The sequence below is a fragment of the Cuculus canorus genome, chromosome 2 (genome assembly GCF_017976375.1).
Source record: "Cuculus canorus isolate bCucCan1 chromosome 2, bCucCan1.pri, whole genome shotgun sequence".
In the NCBI taxonomy this organism is placed as follows: domain Eukaryota; kingdom Metazoa; phylum Chordata; class Aves; order Cuculiformes; family Cuculidae; genus Cuculus; species Cuculus canorus.
Genome location: NC_071402.1, coordinates 58,601,088 through 58,607,998, shown reverse-complemented (window position 1 = coordinate 58,607,998; position 6,911 = coordinate 58,601,088). Strand labels below are relative to the sequence as shown.

Below are 6,911 nucleotides of genomic sequence, written 5' to 3'. Positions count from 1 at the left end.
TTCTTAACAGCCAGTTATATCAATTTGTTGAAACCATTTATATTCTAGTCTTTAAAAATTAAAATGTTGTGTGTATAGTAGTAGTATATTACAGATATTGCTTTGCATTATTGCACAGAATTGTGAACACATGCAGTCCTTCTCATTAATTTTTAGATTAAAAAAAATTGACCTGTAACCTGTCAGGTAATTTATAAACATAATAAACAGTGGAGGTTTCAGTGAATTAAAAAAAAAAAAAAACCAAAAAAACCGAAGAAAGAAAGAAAGGAGAAAATGTGGTCAGGCAAATCTCTGTCATCTCTCTGTTCTGCATGAGTGCTCCATTTTACAAGCACAATTTTTTTGATATTACATTGCTTGAACTGGAATCTTATTTCCAAGATGCAGGTATGCTTCTGGTGTAATTAAAAAAAAATAACCTGTGAAATGAACTGGGTTTTAGGACATATCTTAATCCTGATCTCTGATTTCTTATCTTAAATAAAGGAGGAGGGGATTTTAATTTGGAAGTTGGGGGAAAAATAAAGACACTTGTGATGACACTCTCATTTTTAGTCCATTTCAAGAACATTTCTCCTTTATATTGTAGGTAAGAAAGAGATAGAGAGAAAGAAATAAATGAGAGAAAGAAAGAAAATGTTTCTTTGAGACAGCAACTATTATTTCCTTGTAGATAAATTTTACTTTTGTATCTTATATAGCTAACATATGTGATGTTAGGGCTCTTGATCTTCGATTTCTTAGCTGAGGGTGATACTCTATTGTGTTTGTATGGTGGGGTTTGGATAGTGTGGATGCTAGAGGGGTGGCTTCTGCAAGAAGTTAGTGAAAGCTTCCTTTATATCCAACAGAGTCAGTGGTAGCTGGCTCCAAGATGGACCTGACGCTTGCCAAGGCTTAGCTCATTAGTGATGGGAAAAAAATCCTGGGTAATTGCAGCTGGAGAGAGGAGTGAGAATGTGAGAGAAACAACTACACAGACACCAATGTCAGTGAGGAAAGAGTGGGAGGAGATACTCCAGGTGCTGGAGCAGCTTCCCCGGCAGCCTGTGTTGAAGACCACAGTGATGCAGTCCATTCCCCTGCAGTCCATGGAGGTCCGCATTGGAGCAGATATCCACTTCCAGCCCATGGGGAACTCTGCACTGGAGCAAGGGGATATTCAAAGGAGACTGTGACCCTGTGGGAAGCCCATGATGGAGCAGGTTTGTTGGAAGGACTTGCAATACCGTCATGCTGCTCAACCTGGTCTCTGGCATGGCCTCACAGTGTTTCTTGAAACTGCAGTTAAAGAACTGCAAGCTTTCAAATTGTTTCTTGGTGTACTAGAGAGATTATATTGCTGAGGATAGTCTGGTTTAATTTATATAGCTTTGGAAGACTCGTTTTCTTGGTTTTCCCTTTCTGTGATTACTGAGAATTTGTTGTTAAAAAATGGGAAAAATGAAGTTACTGTGTTTATATTTATTTTGTCCTGAATATTTGATCAATTTGATTTGACATTCAGATCAACATTTACTTCACACACTTCCTATTTTAATGCTATTTGAAAATGTTTCTTTTTTCAAAATTAGACCTAAAACTAATCTTTTCCCTCAAATTGTTATTTCTTTATTATTCAGATACAAATGCCAAATTTTATAATACAAAGATACTTTTAGCATTTTCTTACTAATTAAGAGTTAATATGATGGGGAAAAGCAAAAAAATTACTTTGTATTATAAATCTATTGGAAAAAAAAGTTAAAACACAAGAAAAATGCACATTCTGATTTAGGTGTCGTCTTTGCTTTATGTGGCAAGATTTTTGTTTCAGTGGGGGTTACAGGTGTAGCAAGACACTAAAATCTACCTTCATGTTGGGCAGAGCTGGTTCCAGCTGTCTTGAGGATGGACCCACTGTGGCCTAAGCTGAGTCCAACATTATTAGCACCTCTGTGAATGTATATGTATATGTATATGTATATGTATATGTGTATGTGTATGTGTATGTGTATGCGTATGTGTATGTGTATGTGTATGTATATGTATATAAGAAAGGGTAAAAAGCACTGCACAACAGCAGCTGGGAGATGCAAGTGAGAATTTGTGATATAAACAACCCTACAGACACCAGGGTCAGAGAAGATGGAAGGGTAGGAGTTGCTCCAGGTGTCAGATCAGAGGTTCCTCTGCAGCCATGTTAGGGAGAAAAGACCATGATGATGCAGGGTTCTCCCTGCCCATGGAAGTCTGCAGTGGAGCAGGTATCTATGCTGCTGCCCATGGAGGACCCCACACCAGAACAGGCTGTTCCTGAAGGATTGTACTCTTGGAAAGGACTCATGCTGGAGCGGAAGGATGGGATTATTTGTTATAAATTACTAGCCTATTATATATTTGAATATCCTGTATAGTTTTGTGATTTTAGAACTAAAATATAGTATTAGGTTGAATAATAACTTTTAGCTAGCCTGTGCCTGGATATTTATGTCTACATAACAAGGCTGCAGTTAGAAATAATAGGAAAGAATGTGACTATATTTAATTAAGCCAGAATACAAGGACTAGCCCAATGATAAGAGGCAGAAGAACCAGCTAGGACCAGATGCAACCTTGAAGATGTGCCCAAGCTGTCTAAGAGCATGCACAAGAAGGAGACTTGAAAAGTTCACCATGAAGAAGACTGTGAGCCTTCCTCCAGAAGCCTCCAGCCCAAGACCACCAGAAGGTAGGGCGCATGCGCCAAAGGGAGGGAATTTATGTAAATAAATTCCAGGAACTGATTATAATAGACACACCTGTTCCAGGAAACTTAATGAATATGCATGCTTTGGTGTAATAAATCGGTGACCATTTTGTTTATCAGTGTGCAATCTAGGTGGAGCTAACCCCCTTGCACCCAAAGGGTCATATTAAACATACCTGCTTTATAACTCATCATGAGTTGCAGAGTTCTTTCTGCACATCAGAGCAGTTCTTGGAGAACTGCAGCCTGTGGGCTGGAGGAGGGAAACCACATGAGGAAGAAGTAGCACAGGGCAAACTGTTACAAATTGACTGCAAACCCCTTTCCCTATCCCCTGACACAACTCCTAAGGAAGAAATAGAAGAGTCAAGAAGGAAATTGAGCCTGGGAAAAAAAGGGAATGGCTGTGGAAAGGTTCCTATATGTAGCAGAAGAGGCTTTATTATACTTATATATTTTTTTATTCCTCACTCTCCTACTGTGTTACAATTAATTGACAATAAATTAAATTAGTTTCCCTAAGTGGAGTCTGTTTTGTTCATGATGGCAACTGGTAAGAGATCTCCTTGTCCTTACCTTGAGTCACAAGTTTTTCAACATATTTTCTCCTCCTGTTCTTTTGATGGAAGGGGAGTGATAGAGTAGCTTGCTACTACATGGCAGCCAGCGGGGTCAACCTACCGCTATCATGGACCATGTTTCAAACTGCAGACAAACAATTCCTTTTATTTTGTCTTAAACGCTGTTTTCAAGACATGTTTTGAGATCAGGTGGTTGAAACTAGCTCAAAAGAACTAAAACAAGCTCTCAGGCTTTCACACACAAGTCCACAAGAAGAGGTCAAGCAGCAGTCAATGCAATTAAGGAGGGGCTTAAGGAGCCTTGACGCTCTTGAGACTAGCTACATGTTCCCATCAGGAAACTAACTCATGACAGCTTATGCAACAGAGCTCCTCCTAAAGGAAAGTCCAGTGGGTGTAAATGGGCGTGATCAGTCAGAATCAACTGCATAAAAGGGGAGCCCTACCTATTTTGAATGAACATTCCTTCTTTTTTTTTTTAAGGATATCAGTGTTATATTTCATTGTAGGATCTCTGGGAAGCTAAACTGTATTTTTTCACTAATTCTCTGCTTCCTTTCCCTGATTGTTTTTTAATCTGCATTTCCTTTCCCTGATTCTTCTCTCTCTTTGCATTTCCATTTCTGTAGAGGCATGTTATTGCTTTCTACAGTTTATATACATATATATCTTTGCCTTCATCACGAGTCAATTGTTGTTTTATACTAATAGAAAAATGAATATGTGCAAAATGCCTTAGAATTAATAAACTAGTTAAAAACAGCCATATATCATTGCTTCTACTTTAATTCACTTCCCAGAACTCTATTTTAATGAACCACATTCCCCTTCCACTTGCAGGGTGGGGGGTGGGACATAACAATCACAAATATAAAAATAGAAATGAGTAATGTCTTCAACTTTAGGGAGCCTTAGAATATTTAGAAAGATATCTCTCTTTCTCAGTGTATCTCTCTCTCTCACACACACACTCTTAAGCAAATTGCCAGCTGAAAACCCTTATAGCAAAGACTTCCTAATTGAGGTTTGATTTGTAAGGAAATAAATTAAAATGCAAACTATTGTAAGTCTTCCAATCTTTCTTCCACAGAGAAATGAAAAAAAATAAGCTGATTATTTAAGAAGGTTGATTTCCTACAGTATCTAAGGTAGCTAGCTAATTTTAGATTAAATGAATGCTGTTTTTCAAGGTGGTCATTAATGTATGAAGTGGAACTGAGTGTCCCTGATTGGGCTTCTTTCAAGACAAGAGTCAGTAGAATTCAGGAATGCAATCTTTGTGTTATTTAAAAATTATTTTAACAACTCCATGACTTAATGTGTAATTTTTAGGTTTGCCTATAAATTCTGTTCAGTTTTATAACTGATCTGTAAAATTAATTTCAAAATATTTTCCCAAATCTGAAGCTTTTCTCTAAAAGTTGTAAAGGCAATATTCAAATCTGAGTCACTGTTAGGAATTAATGTAATCTGATTGCTGGAATAGCGCATTTGTTAAGGTGGTTTCCACATAAACAGAGAATATAGCCTAACATTTTGTGGGGATAAGAGTCATGCCATAAGAAGTAAAAGCATTTATGTACAGGGGAAAAAAGAAAATAAATCCTGCCCTTATGTCTGCAGTTTCTAAATTTACAAGAACATGTTTGCTCCTCATTTTTCCTGTAGTGCTAGCTTGCAAATACATTGCTGGATTTTCTTTTTTTTTTTTTTTTTTTTTTTTAATGACTATTCATATATTCCTGCCAATCTAGCAAGAATTACTGTGCTTCTAAAACAAAATATCATAGCACATTGGCACATTCTAGAAAGCTGCATTTTTGAGACAGTATGATGAGAGGAATTAAACCCTTTCGGAAGTCTCTACTATAATCTAATATAAAAGTCTTAGACAAGATGGAAAGAATGATAAGTAGAGACTAGAGATCAAAGATAAATACAAGCAGCAACTGTGCAGGAGAATATCAGAACAAAAAGATGTGTGGTTTTGGGTCAGACTAATCATCCATTTATCTGTCTTCAATATTTGCAGTTGGAAATACAATGCTGGAAGAAACCATGACCCAGGCTTCTTCTTTGTCTTGTAGACCTCATAATGCTGCTAATATCAACAACTCTCATTACAAAAATATTAGAGAATATACCCCTAAAAAAGCACTATATAAAAATAATAATTCAAGTGTTTATTGAAAATGATAAAAATGGTTTGAATTTTTTGTGGTTTTTTTTTTTTTAACACATTTAGAAACTTTTCTCTCCTGAGGTACAGAAATTGATTTTAACAAAGTAGAAAAAAGACTTTTGTGGGATGTGCCTTGCCAAATTCCAAGTAAACAACTGTCATATAGTGCATGGCATGGCAATGTTGTCAGGTATCTATGTTAGGTTTACGGTTGAACTTGATGATCTCAAAGGTCTTTTCCAACCTAGATGATTCTATGGTTCTGTGATTCCTACTGGACTGGATTTGTAATAAACATTCCCAGATTCACTAAACCAACTTTACTCTTTCAGAATGATCCCATAACATTCATTAGAAGATCACAGTTTCCTCAGATATATTTGTTTTTTCAGTTTATTCAGTTCATGAATAACTGAAATAACATCTTTCTATATTGTGAACATTACCTTAAAACAGGTAATACTTTTCAGGTGTGTGGATAAGTTACATGGACATTTAACTTCCATTATTTCCTTCCAAGAGGGGTTACAGGAAGGATCTGGGGAACTACAGGCCTGTCAGTCTGACCTCAGTGCCGGGGAAAGTAATGGAACAGGTAATATTGAGTGCTATCATGAAGCACATGCAAGAGAACCGGGTGATCAGGCCCAGTCAACATGGGTTTACAAAAGGCAGATCTTGCCAAACTAACCTGATTGCCTTCTATGACAAAGTGACTCGACTACTGGATGGGGGAAAGGCTGTGGATGTATTCTTCTTGGACTTCAGTAAAGCCTTTGACACAGTTTCTCACAGCATTCTGCTTCAGAAACTGTCAGCCTCTGGCCTGGACAGGCACACACTCTCCTGGGTTGAAAACTGGTTGGATGGCCGGGCCCAGAGAGTGGTGGTCAATGGAGTTAACTCCAGCTGGAGGCCAGTCACAAGTGGGGTTCCTCAGGGCTCAGTACTGGGTCCAGCCCTGTTCAATGTCTTTATCAATGACCTGGATGAAGGCATTGAGTGCACCCTTAGCAAGTTTGCGGATGACACTAAGCTGGGTGGAAGCGTTGATCTGCTGGTGGGTGGGGAGGCTCTGCAAAGGGATCTGAACAGGCTGGACCAATGGGCCGAGACCAATGGGATGAGGTTTAACAAGGCCAAATGCACTTGGGGCCCAACAACCCTATGCTATGCTACAGACCGGGGGAAGAGTGGCTGGAGAGCTGCATGGAGGACAAGGACCTGGGGGTGTTGTGTGACAGCCAACTGAACATGAGTCAGCAGTGTGCCCAGGTGGCCAATAAGGCCAATGGCATCTTGGCTTGTATCAGAAACGGTGTGACCAGCAAGTCCAGGGAGGGTATTCTCCCTCTGTACTCGGCATTGGTGAGACTGTACCTTGAGTACTGTGTTCAGTTCTGGACCCCTCACCACA

General features: G+C 38.6%; 1 long non-coding RNA gene across 1 annotated transcript; it reads left to right on the top strand.

The window, feature by feature from the left end:
• Positions 1-1,522: 1,522 nt before the first annotated feature.
• Positions 1,523-6,090, top strand: LOC128851406 (uncharacterized). Its single transcript, XR_008448771.1, has 3 exons — positions 1,523-2,713; positions 4,403-4,460; positions 6,015-6,090. It is a non-coding gene; the product is annotated as an uncharacterized LOC128851406 (long non-coding RNA).
• The last annotated feature ends 821 nt before the right edge of the window (positions 6,091-6,911 follow it).